This window comes from Panulirus ornatus, chromosome 10 (assembly GCF_036320965.1).
Source record: "Panulirus ornatus isolate Po-2019 chromosome 10, ASM3632096v1, whole genome shotgun sequence".
Lineage (NCBI taxonomy): Eukaryota > Metazoa > Arthropoda > Malacostraca > Decapoda > Palinuridae > Panulirus > Panulirus ornatus.
In genome coordinates this window covers 17273562-17291703 of record NC_092233.1, presented here as the reverse complement: position 1 = coordinate 17291703, position 18142 = coordinate 17273562, and the positions used below count along the sequence as shown (strand labels likewise).

The window sequence follows — 18142 nt, the reverse complement described above, 5'->3', positions numbered from 1 at the left end:
TGGTTGGTCCTCCTACACTCACCAGGCCAATGGCGGCCTCCGCCCACCTCCGCTAACCCCGTTAACCTGATCCCCTAAATTCCCTTATCTAACCTTTCATTTTCGTGATCATGTAATAAGTTGTCCTCACCCTCAAATACAATATCTGCTGACCCATTAGCCCATGCGTGCCTGGTGACCCATTCGTATGCCGCCTGCTCGTACCTGCTGTGATCCAGTTGTCTGCACGGACCTGCTGACCCATTTGACTGTTCGCACCTGCTGGCATACATGTGTACTCGTCCTTGCTCAACCACCCTCCTGCACGTAACCCTGGTGACCCCGTTCACCTGTAGGCCTCTTACAAAGCCACCCCATCCGTGCGTCTCCTGACTCACCTCAGTATTACCTAACCTCAGTGTCAATTTACCTGCTGATCTACGGGTCCGTGTGTACGTCTTTTCCCCCACCGTCCAAAGCACGGCTTTGCTGGTTATCATGACGATCAGGAAAGTGTTGGAGCTGCTGCCACGCGCCATCAATGCCCGACACTGGATATGTCGGCTAGGCTTCGCATGTCACTCGTTCGATTTTATCGCCATTAAAAAAAAAAAATCTACCTTAAAAAAATACATACACCTTACCTACTGCAGATTCTACATTATCCTAAGTCATCGTTCTGCACCAGCTAATGCGCCCTTAAACCATCTGCCAATAGTTTACAGGTCGTCTGCAAAGCAGAATGAGTTGTTTTGGGTTTAAAGTTTCAGTACTTGCCTCCCTCATGACACCATACTCCTCCACTTCAGGATATTGTCTGTATGGGTTACGTGGTATGAAAAGGCGAGACGAGGTACTCACGTCACTGTTGTGGCCGCTCCATGAAGATGGGACAACAGAAGAAGGCAAAGACGGACGCCAGGCATAACGCCGCCATCGTGAAGAACTGCAACGAATGACACGAACTGAAACCTCACACGACCACAAAAGTATTATGTATATATTACAACACAACAAACATATAACAGTACATGAAGCATAATTTGAACATGATTTAAATAATAATAATAATAATAATAATAATAATAATAATAAATGTAACAAAAAATGTAATAATAATAATTAATAATAATAATAATAATTCGATTGATGATTATTGTAATCATTATTACCATCGATTTCATCATAACCAGAATAACCGATTTTCGTATTAGTGATGAATATATACAAGTAATCATTATTTCCTTATTAGTAACAGTTAGATTACCTTATGGGGAATCTATTAATGGGGTTTAGTCATTTCAAAGTACCATTAGGAAGATACCTGCGGCAACTATGATACAAAAGCAACTTTTGTGGATCGATAATTGTCATTAAATATATATGTATGTAACCGGTGAATCATGTGAGTTTACTTTTCCTTTGTTATTTGTTCACTATCATGTTCTTGTTCTACAGTCTTGACAACCTGAGTACAAAGTCACAGGGTGAGTGTTGAGCACGACGGTACGACTCTGTGAACACAGTAGTACGAGGCTGGCGTAACCTTACCCTGAACCTTTTTTACGGGCTAAGTGTATAGCCCAGCCATCATGTTCCAGGGTCGTACCGCCGTGCTTAAAGCGTTGTGCCTTTAATATTAAGGATACTGTTGCTGTGTTGGTGTCTTACTTAAACTGTGAAGGAGCAGGAATCTTGGTGTAGCTATATTTCTTAATACCGTGAAAAGAGGTGACCTATTATGCATAAATTTTGGATATCAGTTTTTCAACCATCCACCTGACATCACACTGCTTAAATCTAACCACCAAACCTAACCTAACTTTGGACAGCAGAACAACAAGAACAGCTGACCCAACTTTCACGATGTTTGTAAACAGCCTCTACAGAACCCTGCCATGTCGTCCAGCATGGAAACTGTAGTGTCATTAGGGAGCCTTGTTCGTATTATCGGCCTGTCAAGTAAGCAAATAATATCAGAATAGAATCTAAATGCGGTTTTTTTCACTCTCTCTCAAGTAAAAACGAAGCGTGAATTAGTGGAGTACAAGCTTAGTTTTTATTTTTCCACCAATCTGATGTTTTCTTACATACTATGTAACCCTTAATTATAAATATATTATTATTAACTACAACTGTACAGAGAAGACACCACCAGCCACCTGCGGTATAATTAAGGTTAGCGTCACCAACCACCGTTAGACCTGCAACAGATGTGTGTATATATACTTAGAGAGGGAGAAAGATTAAACCACTAGGCCAGCGGTCAGTAATGACTAAGAGACGTCCAGCTGGTTACCTCCTCGTTGAAACTGTGTGTGATCTTCTGCGGCGGCTGGCGCAACCCGTCCTCATTCTCCTGGCGACGAGGCATGGGGGGGGAGGAGTCATGCAACGAGTACAACAGGTAAAACAATGGTTGCAACACAGGGCAATGCATTAACACCAATAACAACAACATATAATGATAAAGAAAAACTGGTATGGAGAGAAATACAGTTGGTAAAGGGAGAATTTCGTATATTTCGCCCGTTGGCACTTCAGCCACAAAGGGCTAATAGAGAAGGTGTACAGAAAAGCAGGAGGAATGGTACCAGAATTGAAAGAACTGGGTTACAGAGAAATGCTAAAGGCCCAACTTCGCCAATCACTGAAGAGAAAAAAGAGGTGACCTGATCACAGCCTCTCAGTTTTTAAGCTCAGACTGATATGGCGTCGACAGTGTTTTTCGAAAGATGCAAAGACAGAACAATTAGAGGACATAGTATGACATTCAGCAAGAAAGGATGTAAATATAAATGAATTACACAACGATGAAACTGTAAATATGGTCAATATACAGCAGTTTAAAAAGTCGTATAACAGAAATTTCAAGATATGTGACCCACGAGCGTAGAACTCTCCGTATTGCACTAATGGGTAAACACATCACACATACTGATGGGAAAGTTGAACTAGTGAAAATCTTAATTCAATATAATCAAGCTAAACCATATACAATTTTCACTGGACTGGCCGAAAAAAAAGTTAATGGCAACAGAGGAAACTTTACCGCAAATTCCAAAACGTGAGTCCACATTTTTCGAGGCTGTTGCTAAGGACTGCAAAGAAGACCTATAAGGGAAAGAGCACTAGAAGCATAACATACGAAACACATAAACAGACACCCTAAGGAAAAAGATGTTATCTATGGGAGAAAGAATAAAACTAAACCCTTTCGCATTACTTATCTGTGCCCATGACTTTCTCCTCCCACGGGGAAGGAAGAAGTGCTTGGCCTGAGGGTGTGCACCTGTGGCTCTGGTGGGACCGCAAGTATTATTGGCCACTTGGAACAAGTGCCAAGGAAAAGAAGTGCAAAGTATGTGGTGAGTGCTGAACATCCTGACCCACTACCTTCCTCAGTGGCCACTACTTGATGGCATGTACAGAGGAACATTATATATATATATATATATATATATATATATATATATATATATATATATATATATATATATATATATATAGTTGATATCAAAATACTGTATATGTTTGTTTATACGTGTGACTGATACTTTTTAAGTTTTAGCCATTTACCATCTATAGCAGCTCTCATGAACCTCATAGTGGTATATCCACTGATCTACGGTAGGTCTACTGGTCTACAGTTCAGTGAGTGCGCTACATACAGCAACAACAGAAACATCTGAGCATCTCTCATCATAACTTGGTATTCCTGACGTCTTCGCTGCAAGCCTATGACCAACCTTGTGACGTTGGCTCAATAAGGGCATGAATAGTGATGATAGGCTTATCTATCCATGCTCTAGCTACCGGACTTGTCGGCAGGAAGTTCCAATACGTTTAACGATAGCAGAGTCATAATACTGACACTCTTGCATGTATCAACGAGTGTTTTGCAAGCGTTCAGAGCTTACACCTCACGTGTCCGGACCTGACTGGCGTAGCCGAATGGATAGTGGTGAGGGACATGCATACTGACAACACTGAGAGAATATGATACCTGAGACAGCAAACGTTGGTAAAACACTGAAAGGAATTTTCAAAGTGTGAGTTCTAGCTTGTCACATTTTCCGTTTCTTAGCGAAAGGTTTCTATAATGATCACCGCAGTTTATTGTTACCAGTTCAGGCAAACATCAGGGGGTACCACAAAATTAACAAGTAACATAAATAGGCTTCTTGTTACCACACACACACACACACACACACACATAAAGCACCAATACTCAACAAAAATTACCAATAATCACCTAGACTGCAAGAACCAATACACATAACAAGCACACGGGGCCACACCAACATTGATCCACTTAAGCACTACTAAAATAGAAAGGCGTACCTACTTCCAATGAACAGCATGATAATAAAATGTATTCTAAAACAACATTTAAACACATTCACAATCATGGAAGACCCATCATCCTGTCCTTCAAACAACCAGCCACTGTTTGACATGCCTGGCAACAGAGAAGCTTCAAGTTCCACAACACAGACTTGAACACGGTAGAAAGAACAGTTAAGTGTTTTAACACCGCTGATTAAGGAAGACAATCTAACAACAATGTATCTATGACCTAATATTACCTCACATACGCCCCTTTGGAAAAGTGTAAACATAAAAGATTAAGTTTAACTTTTGTAGATTCATGTAGGATGCTACTAGTGGGCTGAGCTGAAAATGTTCAACATCATTTTACACGTCCTGATGTTACTTTATATCATATGTCTTTTGTTATGTATTTCATGCAGATTTATCAATAACAAGGCAGAGCATTTGTGATTATTGGAATGATGATATGTTTGTTTTCAATACAAAAATATTTGAATCCATTATTCTTGATGCATCTCATTCAGTGAAACATTAGTCATTTTATAGATTTATTGGAATTCCAATCGGTAAACAGTTTTCCTTTGGAATATAGCCAAGAGCCTCAACCATGGCTGTCCTGTATGAATGGAAATAATGAACAAAATGGAAAAAAAAAGATATTTCAGATAATTCCACAATTTCGCTGTTGGAAAAAAGAAATGACAACGGTCAACCTTCGTGTGGCTGTTCTCCTCAAAACCAACTATTAGCACCAGTAGTAACTTGCCGCGTGTGTTGGTAAGTTTGGTTGGGACGCACGCAGAAAGCTTATGGAATTAGTGGGCGGTATAATTACTATGTAGTAGAGGTTAGCACCATCAAGGCGGACGGAAAGGTTTGGTTACAAAGAGGTGATAGCAAGGAAGATAATAAGGGGATAGGTTTCTGATTGCACTCTGGCTCTTAAGATGGAAGTAGGGAAACAGCTATCCCAGATGTACGAGCAGCACTCCATACTAAGACGAACTAAGGACCCACAAGATTTTTTTTTGTCACCCATGCAACACCAGCTACTGGGAAGCTGATTTGATCATGCCTACTTTGTGAGGTTTCCAAGACAGATTGGAGGCTATGGTTATTCCCAATATGTATGTTATTGCAAAGTTGAACTATGCTGATGTTAAATATATCAGTAGGGAACTAGTAGTGAGATTTAAAAAGAAGTTTAGGCAGAAAATGGGTTTCTGCAATGTTAGATTTAACCAGGTTTCCGCTTCCCATTTTAATAAGCTGCACAGCTCCAAATCAAATAGCGAAGGTATGTTCAGTGTGAGGAAAAGAATATGTAATGGTGTCTGAACGGGAAGGAAAGTGAATTACAGTTGATAGAGAGGAATCATCAACAGTAATATGAAAGTGTGTGAAATACGAAGAAAGATTATGTCGTGGGAAAGGAATGAGAGCGAATTTAGAGACCGTAAATAAGTAGAAAAACTAAAGGAAGGAAGTTTCGATCGCAAATATTTGCGCCAAGCAGACACATGCGGTGGAGACGTCGAGGGACACGAGTTTCAACAAAAATTCCAGAGAGGAGGACCAGATGTGAGTCACGTACAAGAGAAGGCCACTGGTGGACCTTGCTCTGCCAATGCCCATACTGGTTACCTGAGAGCAGGTAATGAGCTTCCAAGTGCTTATGAAAGTAAGCATTAATGAGGGTTTCAGAATTTATTAGAGTCGGCTGAAGCGAGGGCGAGTTGGCGATAGTTAGGAGGATTAGAAGGGTCTATTTTGACAAGGATAGGCTGCACCAAGACATGCTTCCAAGAGGAAGGAAAAGAGACGAGGTAGATGAGTAAGAGTTTGATAGTAGTTACAAGATGCACTCGTTACGACACCAAACATGCCAACCGAACCATACGATATATATATATATATATATATATATATATATATATATATATATATATATATATATATATATATATATATATATATATATATATATATATATATATATATATATATATATATATATATATATATATATATATATATATATATATATATATATATATATATATATATATATATATATATATATATATATATATATATATATATATATATATATATATATATATATATATATATATATATATATATATATATATATATATATATATATATATATATATATATATATATATATATATATATATATATATATATATATATATATATATATATATATATATATATATATATATATATATATATATATATATATATATATATATATATATATATATATATATATATATATATATATATATATATATATATATATATATATATATATATATATATATATATATATATATATATATATATATATATATATATATATATATATATATATATATATATATATATATATATATATATATATATATATATATATATATATATATATATATATATATATATATATATATATATATATATATATATATATATATATATATATATATATATATATATATATATATATATATATATATATATATATATATATATATATATATATATATATATATATATATATATATATATATATATATATATATATATATATATATATATATATATATATATATATATATATATATATATATATATATATATATATATATATATATATATATATATATATATATATATATATATATATATATATATATATATATATATATATATATATATATATATATATATATATATATATATATATATATATATATATATATATATATATATATATATATATATATATATATATATATATATATATATATATATATATATATATATATATATATATATATATATATATATATATATATATATATATATATATATATATATATATATATATATATATATATATATATATATATATATATATATATATATATATATATATATATATATATATATATATATATATATATATATATATATATATATATATATATATATATATATATATATATATATATATATATATATATATATATATATATATATATATATATATATATATATATATATATATATATATATATATATATATATATATATATATATATATATATATATATATATATATATATATATATATATATATATATATATATATATATATATATATATATATATATATATATATATATATATATATATATATATATATATATATATATATATATATATATATATATATATATATATATATATATATATATATATATATATATATATATATATATATATATATATATATATATATATATATATATATATATATATATATATATATATATATATATATATATATATATATATATATATATATATATATATATATATATATATATATATATATATATATATATATATATATATATATATATATATATATATATATATATATATATATATATATATATATATATATATATATATATATATATATATATATATATATATATATATATATATATATATATATATATATATATATATATATATATATATATATATATATATATATATATATATATATATATATATATATATATATATATATATATATATATATATATATATATATATATATATATATATATATATATATATATATATATATATATATATATATATATATATATATATATATATATATATATATATATATATATATATATATATATATATATATATATATATATATATATATATATATATATATATATATATATATATATATATATATATATATATATATATATATATATATATATATATATATATATATATATATATATATATATATATATATATATATATATATATATATATATATATATATATATATATATATATATATATATATATATATATATATATATATATATATATATATATATATATATATATATATATATATATATATATATATATATATATATATATATATATATATATATATATATATATATATATATATATATATATATATATATATATATATATATATATATATATATATATATATATATATATATATATATATATATATATATATATATATATATATATATATATATATATATATATATATATATATATATATATATATATATATATATATATATATATATATATATATATATATATATATATATATATATATATATATATATATATATATATATATATATATATATATATATATATATATATATATATATATATATATATATATATATATATATATATATATATATATATATATATATATATATATATATATATATATATATATATATATATATATATATATATATATATATATATCTGGTTCAACTGTGTCTGGTGGAGTGCTTGTAGGACCTTCCGTGAGGAAAATACTAGAAAGGGAATAGGCTCAGTGGGAAGAGGTAATGGGGACTACATGTGCAATCATCGAAAACTGTGTTTGAGGGATGTACCGAAAAAAAAAAGGCTACATCATTTGGAGGGCTACTAATAGATTGATTTGAGGGGGTGGGGGAGGGATGTAGGTTGAATTGCAGAAGTTACTGGAGATGCTGCCTTTGTTTTGTTACGGCTGTAAAGATTTATCAGCTGAAGTCTAAGCTGCATACTTTCCTATCATGAAGGCGAGTTTGACTATAAGAACAGCTTTGGAATAATTCTGAGCAGAAATAACGGCGTATGAAATTCAAAAGGAAATACTTTAATGGCGTGTTATGCTACATCTCTTGTATGTGAGAGGAATCTGAGGAAGAACTGTTAAACCTGAATCTGGGGGATAAAATTTTGCTGTTAGACCGTAGGGCTCCACCTCAGCCAAGATGATCTCTGTTATATGGACAGCACAGCTGGAAACACAATGTGAAAGCTATCATTTTAAAATATGTGGAGGGGTTGATGTACCAAGTCAAAAATGACAGACACAAGATTGTGATTAAAATATATTACGGAAGTAGAGTAGTGCATCTATAGATGTAAAACAGAGGTCGACTGTATTAGAAATGTTGTAGTAATGGGTCGGGAACTTGTGTTTGGAGGCGTTTCATTAAATGTTCCAATATCGTCAAGGAAGGAAAAAATAAGGGCCTCGACGCCACTGGGAACATTCCAAGTAGAGCCAAGCCAATTTTCTAAGGCATTCATGGAAATGCCCTTCATATAAAACATTTGAGCAAGTGGATGCGAAGAAAGGGTCGCAGGGGAAGGTTAAACTGATACGAATTGTGAGTTCCAGCAATCTATGTTTAGATGATGCAAGACGGAAACGACAGCAACCTGGGACAGAGAGGGAAACGTGAAAGCCAATGAAATGTGCTGCCGTCACCTACCCGATACCCAGGCGGTGGTAAGCTAACTCTGGTCGATGGTTGAATTTCAATGGTGGCCAGTTTCCTGACATCAATCTTCGATAAGAATTTACTCATGTACACTGAGTCTGTCATCCGATGGATGTTTGAAATTTAGGATGTCAATAGTAATTAGCCACACCATGGATCGTACGCCAGGTAGCAGAGTACGAGGAATACTATGGCGATTTATGGCATGTTACTTTTATGGTTAGGCTTCCAAGAGACAAGTGGGATTGCATTAACTTTCGACTGATATTTTTTTTGTTAAGTTTTCTTCTTTTCAGTGGAGCACAGGAGCAGCTTACCAGCCTTACAGAAGAATAATGCGCGTTGGATAAATCAGCCAAGCTGCAGACGTAGAAAGAACTGTGACTGATTTCCGTGATCAAGTGTAACTATACATGTCCACTTTCCGTGATCAAGTATGACTATACATGTCCACTTTCCGTGATCAAGTGTGACTATACATGTCCACTTTCCGTGATCAAGTGTAACTATACATGGCCACTTTCCGTCATTGCCGTGATCAAGTGTAACTATACATGGCCACTTTCCGTCAATGTTCCTCTACACAGGTGCACGACGCATTGTTTACACTGACGTCAAAGTAACACGACGTCACCCACACATCAAGGTTGTAAGAGCAATTTAGCGGCGGTTCTTTTTCTCATAATTAAATCTTTATCAAATTTATGGACAATGATCTTCCTGTGGTTACATGCATACAATAGTTTTGAAAATGAATTTCACACGTAATTCCGATAACTGCATGTTCGAACCAATATTCCTAAAATTCACCTATATATATGAAAATTCTGGGGGTCATTAGATAAACAAACACAAATATAAACAAAAGCACAATCTCTCTCTCTCTCTCTCTCTCTCTCTCTCTCTCTCTCTCTCTCTCTCTCTCTCTCTCTCTCTCTCTCATTATACAACCCCAGGACTCCTTCTATGGAGTTCCCGCATCTTCAAGGCCGCCTCCAACTGAGTGCAACTGAATCTGAACAGCAACAGATCACTGGGTCCTAACGAGGCTGTTTACGGTAGTGGAAGAGAACGGAGAGGTAAGAGGAGGTAGGAGGAGGTAAGAGGAGAAAAGACATAGTTTTCGAAGGGGAATTGATGAAACCCTGTGGAAGGAGAAGGACATTCAACGAGACAGTCTTGTTAACCGTCTACTGACGATGACAGAACTTCACTAAACATCAATTTCTCTCCCGAGGCGTAACCACTTGCGGGCGGAGCCCGGTAACAGCTGAATTTATTCATCTATCTATCTATATTATATCTATCTATCTATTTATCTATCTATCTATCTATCTATCTATCTATATATATATATATATATATATATATATATATATATATATATGAGAGAGAGAGAGAGAGAGAGAGAGAGAGAGAGAGAGAGAGAGAGAGAGAGAGAGAGAGAGAGAGAGAGAGAGAGAGAGAGTCAAATAAAGATATCCGATACCAGTTAAATCGGTTGCATAAAAACTTGACACAATTGGACTAGCGGGACCTGTGGGTGTGGCCGTCCATCTTGTTGTGGTGGTGGGGGGTTGCCCTGCTCTCTCACGTCACTTGGGGCGTAGGAGACTGTGTGGGAGGGGGAGGCCACACCGTGTGGGATGGAGAGAGAGAGAGAGAGAGAGAGAGAGAGAGAGAGAGAGAGAGAGAGAGAGAGAGAGAGAGAGAGAGAAATTACTCTTAACATTTGCCAACAGACGGTGTGTCTCGTTAACTAGCCTCCTGATGTGGGACTCTGGCTACAGATTGGAGACAGTGTCGACTTCCCAAGTCCTTACCACACACACACATACACACACAATCCTGCTGAACCTCACCAGATAATAATCATAGTAAAGCTTTCTTTCACTTTGTGCCGTCCTCATGACACTGCATTTGCTTGGGTGGAATTTCATCATTGAATTGTAAGACCAACTTCGGAGTCTGTTTAGGTCCTCTTTTCAGTTACTGCAGCCCACTTCGCTATTGACTTCCATCGTGACTTTTGCATCATCTGCACCACTTGTTCAGGTAGGAGTCCATGGCTTCTGATAAGTCATCTACGTAGATTAAGAGTCACGGTCCCAGAACCTAACCTTATAACACTCTGCTGGTCACCTCAACCCATAAGGAGACGACTCTGTTCATTTCCATGGAAACAATCATCTCCCCCCCCTTTTCTTTCTACTTGGTAATCCAGTTCTCTATCAGCCTCCCATGCGGCACCGCGTCAAATGCTTTCTGGCAGTCCAGATATAAACAATCCACCCAGCCTTTCCTTTTTCTCTTAAGGCATAGCTCACTCTCTAGTGGGCATCTAAAATATGTTATTCGTGAATTCCTTCTCCCAGTGCAGTGCTGCTTGAGACTTAACGTAATTTCTCCTCAGCAAGAAAGTCATCCATTTGCTTTCTAACTTTTCTGGAACCTCCGAGGCCACACTCGTTAATGGGACCGTCTGTTGTTCATTGTCTGCTCCTGGTCTCCTTTCCTTTGAATGACTATGATGTTTGCCCTTCTTCACTTCACTGGCACTTTCGTCTCTCTCTACCGACATCTTGTAAATGTGTAACTGACAGTTTTTACTGTAAAGGGTGAGATTTACACTCGTGGAGCCTCCATTTAATTTTTTTTTCAATGTTCTCGATCATTTTTCTTTTAAACTTTAAGCGGTCCACACTCACAATTTTAATGGTCGTGTATTCGCTTCATTCACAAGTCTTATACTGTACCAAACATGTACTTCTTTAAATCCCTTCTATCAAGTTTCATCCTTAAATGTACCTTTGTAGTTGTCCAGCTATTTATATGTTTGTAAAATAAGGAGAGGGAGAGACTTCCACTCTCGTGAGACTCTTTCCTTCTACCTTCCTCGAGTCTTATAAGCTTTTTAAACACGTATGTTGTCCGCATTCACAGTGACAGCTTAATAAATACAACCAAGTCTCTGGTGTTATTAAAGTTCGTCTTCACACATTTCTGATAACATCTCTTACAAAGATTTCATGCAGCTTTTTTTTTTTTCAACTTTGGGTAAAGTGTTCACTTGTCGATCCTGTCAGTTTGGCGGGGGAACTTGTAGGTTATACTCACGCCTCAGGTCGCTCTTTCCTCTTCCATGCTGGGCAGATTTCTATCGTGTAACCTCCCACGGTAACTCAGGCTTCTTACTGCAGGTACCAATCTTGTTGCCCTCCTCTGCACCTTCTCTATTAGGTCTTTACGTTTCTTTTAAATGAGGTGGCCAAACTTGAGGTGCGTTCTCTAATTTGGGTCCGGGAGAAGGTGTAAACAGTATATAAAGAATTTCCTTATTCGTGTATTCATATGCAGTTTTAATACTAAGCAGCAGATAATGTTTCTCCTGAACTTTTCTCCTGATGTAATGTTCTGGGGACAGGTTATATGTGGCACTACGTCGATCCCCCCTGGGTGTCGTCGACCCCCTTCTGGGTGCCTATCACACACACACACAACTTTACGTAGCTTGTTTCCCGCCAGATTATCGTTAGCTCGAGACCTGCTGTCTCTGCGTCCCATCTTCCTCACATCTGCTTATGATGAAGTTCATCCGACATGCATCTCACCAACTCCGGAGACTGTCGGAGTCCGTTTGTAAACTGACGCGCTCCAGTCCTCCTGTTGAGTCATCAAAGTAGAATCAAGAATCAAAAGTGGCTCTAAGACCTGGCCCAGCGGTACGCCACAGGAAACCCAACCACTTGAGAGAAAGGGCTCCTCTGACATGCATCTTCCGTCCCCTCCCACTCCTAATGCCTTGTCCCATCTTCATAGTCTAGCACGGTCCCCTCACAGGGAAGTCATCTTGTCACAGATCATCAGGTCTTTGGTTACCTAACTGTCCCATATACTGTAATTTGCAATCCATCAAAGAAGTCTTCCACTTCTGCCTGCTTGAAAATTCAGCTCCTTAACCACCCTCTTGTATAGTACGGTGTAAGATGCGTTCTTTTAGCATTTCATGAAGACGCAAACCATCCATTCATCTCCTTTGTTGAGTTGACGGAGGAGGAGTCTAAACGTTTTGTTACGCGAGGCTTTCTTCTCTAGGACCCATCTCGCCTCTCACTGAGGTCGTCTCTCCTGAGCTGGTAATCATCCATTTGCTTCCTGATTACCCACCACAACACTGCACTGGCCACACTCGTCTGAGACACCGAGTCTTGCTGCAGCTGAGTGCGAATTGATGATCTTCCCTCTCAAGAACAGGCAGACACCAGCTCTTCCTCTCCCTTGGTCATGAACTTTCGACGATTTGTTTCAACATTTCAAGCGGCCTGTCCGGTGTTTCCACACATCACCAGAGAACATATTTGAGAGCGCAGATCGGGCCCACAAACCGTATATGCATAGACAGGTGTTTTTTAAAGTCCCATTTCATTACTTTCGGGGGTTCTCGTCCTCTACTGGGAATACAATTTGGATCGTATCATTATATGTTTTGCACATAACTTTGCGTAAGTGCAGCAATCCTTCCCATCCAGCCTCATCAGATGCTCTTTATTTGACAGTCTATCGCTGAAGTATACTTGCCTTGTTCTCAGATGTAGTCGAAGTGTTTCTCCTTCCTCGTCAGACGATATTTATTCCTCGCTTTTTTACACCTTCCACATCAAGACTGGCTCTTTTGCCACCTACACCTTTTTTCAGAGTATATCCCACATTTTCCCTCAGGTTTTTCACACGTTTTATTCAAGTATGTGCGTCTCTTTCTGTCATCTTTATCTGCCAGTGGTACCCATGTACTACCTTCCTCATTTAAGACTCATGTTCTATATACTGGCCATAGAATTCAAGTCCCCAGGTCACATCCCATCGTAAAATCTCAGTACAATTATACCATAATGTATCTCCTCTTGGAATTTTCTTTCCTCTCTGATTCATTTTTCTCATTATAACCTCACTAACCACAGAGGCAGACCTAGGCACTACATGATCGCCTGTGCCAAGTGGAGAATGAAACCTGGTATTTTCTAATTCATGATCGCCTGTGCCAAGTGGAGAATGAAACCTGGTATTTTCTAATTCTAAGTAATCAGTAAGACTGTAATACTGATAGGATATCAGCCCCTCTGACTCTTGTGTGTCATCAGTGAAATGTTGATACAGGACAATCTGTGAATCTGGGTCTCCATGATAATCTCCAGGTGAATCCAAGCAGACCTCATCAGTGTTATGTTTGTGTGTGTGTGTGTGTGTGTGTGTGTGTGTGTGTGTGTGTACTTGCACACTACAGGGAGGGATTTTTACGCTTACATCCCTAACCACTCTAACTTTCATCAATGTAATAAATATTCAAACTTGAATATGTCTGTATTCAGTTCCATCCTGCAGCGTTTGTCATTCTCCCACAAATTCAACGCAGCAGAAGCAGTTCTAAACCTTTTCTTAACAAGTTTTCTCTCAGCCTCTGGTTATAATCTCTTCTTGCTCTTTCTTTGTATCTTTCAAAAGAACTGTTCAATGTCAATTTGATTAAGAAAATGAGACTTTCTTCTAATTATCACCTCAAAGACGGGCAAATGGATAGTACCTAGCCCCTCTGTGTTCCTCAACTTCCTCATTTCAGGTGACATCTTTGTTGTCCTTCTCTGGCCCTTGGCTCTGGGATCCTTCTGGGACGGGACTGTTGCGGCGGTGGTCCGTGCGAGCTCGTATAGCTTCAGTGTGTTTTTGCTTCCCAACCGCAACTCAGGGTTGAGGAATCTCAGGTGGCTGGAAGTGATGGTGGCCAGTATGGCAGAGCAGCTTCAATCCACAATCCTCGGATGAGGTCCGTCCAGGGTTATACAGGGATTCAAGAGTACCTGTGTATTTGAGCGTAGGAGGAACCGGGGATGGTCTTGTATGTGGTCTTCAGCATCGTCTCTTGTAGCCCCTGATGTACTTGAGGTTGGCAACCTAGAATTGGGGCTGTCGTAAGAGAGTTGGGAAGAAAGTTTGTGTAGGTGGGAGTCCAACATGGAGACGATAGCTGGAATACGTGCAGTGATGGAGCTAACGTTTTCCGTCCATGTTACTCTGTCGTTCACAGTAACATCAGGAAGTGGACTACATGATGGGGAGGTATGTGCCAGGGGCCTTGTGAGACAGGAAGGGGTGGCACAGGATTGCAGGCGAGGTTGATAACACATGACCATGGTCTTGGGAGTGGTTGATGGCGAGTCGTCTTGGAAATTGCTGAGGGTGTTTTAGAGGGCACTGAGGTCGGGGGCACCGTGGTTGGGGGCACTGAGGTCGGGGGCACTGTGGTCGAGGACAATGTGGTCGGGATACCCGTTTTCAACGCTCGTACCATCGCTTGAGTCTTCGGCACACTCTCATCAAGTAGGTTCATCCGTCGAGATATTGCTTATAAGAATGAGGTGACACAAGGGTCCATCTTTGTGTCCCATGGGACACCACAAGTAAAGGACTGGAAGATGATGTCTTGGAAGGCACGAACCTGACTACGCTGACTGAGGGAGTCTGGACGCAGTGGAACGAGAATGTTCTTGGTACCTTAAGGCTGAAGACATTGTTCATAAGTATAATTGTGGCCGATGAGGTCGAAAGCCTTAGTACAATCTTCAAAGGTGAGAGCCTTAGTTAGTCTTGCCCTTCTGTACAGGAAGTCAAGGAAGCTGAAAAGGCAGTGGATGCTAGAGGCATTCAGATAACCAAACTTGCTGATGATCAGTCGAGCTTACGATGTGTGTCAGATCACTGACGTACTCCTCTCAGACTGTGTGGGTTTGTTTACTTGGGTCGCGCAAACAAAAAAATTGTAAATTTTTCAACCATCAGACATTTCGATTACTGGGCAGAGGCTGTGACGATATAACGGAGGAATATGGATAATTCTGGGGAGAATTCATTGTTGAATTTGTAGGTAAAAAGAAAAATAAAGATGTTGAGAAGCGTTTTCTCTTGAGGCTGTGTAACTGTCTGGCGACCTCATATTCTTGCATTAACTCCAGAGGAGGGTGGGGCTGGAAGGCAGCTGTCAAGGGAGAGAGTTTTTGGCAGATGGAAGCAACGTGATTGTTGTAAACTTGAACTAGGCATTGGAGAGGCGATTAACCCAGTGAAAAGAGGGAAAATCTTCGCTCTCAAGTAGCCCACCTCTCAGCTCCCCTTCACTGACGATGGTCAGCTGCAATTGTTTACATTCTAACAGGCAGTAGAAGAGACCCGCCTCACACCATATAATGTTAAGACTACGTCACGGTGAACCTCGAGGAGGTTAACGTTCCTGTGGTAGGTCAGGTCAGGTCAGGTCAGCTCCTACCGCTGCGTTAGCCTTATAATGTGATGTGTGATCCAGGTTGGCCCGAGGGGCGGATGTGTGTACTGTTTCACTGAGCTCAACCACCACCATCATCATCATCAACACTCAGGACTTGGCTCCAGGGGGTGAGGCTGGAGGTGGGGTGAGGCTGGCTAGCCCCTCCACCTGACATGGCCGCTTCACTCGCGAGGGTGAGGTACAGCGAAGCCCTCATCTTTGGAGCCCCAGAGGCCGTGAGGGCCTGGCCACCACAGGACACTGAAGGTTGGGAGGTGCGGGTCATGTGGGGGGCTGGCGGTGGCCACTGGTCACCACCACAGCTGATCCCGTGAGTGGTGTGGAGGCCGCACTACACAGCTGGTCCCGCTAGTGGCCTCCCGCTACATCTTGACCATATATGATTACTGGGTAGGGGGAGTAGAGGGCAGTGTACTAGTGGCTGGGGTAGGAAGAGGGTAAGATGCAGTGTGCCAGTGGCTAGGGTAAGGAGAGGGTTAGGGTAGTGTACTAGTGGGTGGGGCAGGGTGAGGGTTAGGGGCACTGCATTAGTGGCTGGAGCAGGGAGAGGGTTAGGGGCAGTGTACTAGTGGCTGAGGCAGTGCTCTAGTGGATGGGGCAGGAAGAGGATTAGGGGAAGTGTTCTAGTGGCTGGGGAAGGGTGAGTGTTGAGGCAGTTTACTAGTGGCAGGTACTGGTGGCTGGGGCAGGGAGAAGGTTAGGGACAGTGTACTAGTGGCTGGGGCAGGGAGAAGGTTAGGGGCAGTGTACTGGTGGCTGGGGCAGGAAGAGGGTTAGGGGCAGTGTACTAGTGGCTGGGGTAGGGTGAGGGTTAGGGGCAGCGTACTAGTGACTGTGGCAGGGTGAGGGTTGGAGGCAGTGTACTAGTGAATGCGGCAAAGAAACGGTAAGGGTCGGTGTACTAATGTATATGGCAGGGTGAGGGTTAGGGGCATTGCACTAGTGGCTGGAGCAGAGAGAGGGTTAGAGGCAGTGTGCTAGTGGCTGGGGCAGGAAGAAGGTTAGGGGCGGTGTGCAAGTGGCTGGGGCAGGAAGAGTAACCTGGGCAGTGTACTAGTGGCTGGGGTAGGGAGAAGGT

General features: G+C 37.8%; 1 long non-coding RNA gene across 1 annotated transcript in view; it reads right to left on the bottom strand.

Annotated features, from left to right (window-relative positions):
• The window catches only part of LOC139750811 (uncharacterized), a 30722-nt gene that overhangs the window by 10984 nt on the left and 1596 nt on the right, over positions 1-18142 (bottom strand). Inside the window, exon 2 of the long non-coding RNA XR_011713231.1 lies at positions 841-925. This is a non-coding gene — a long non-coding RNA (uncharacterized lncRNA). The remainder of the gene's footprint in view (positions 1-840; positions 926-18142) is intronic.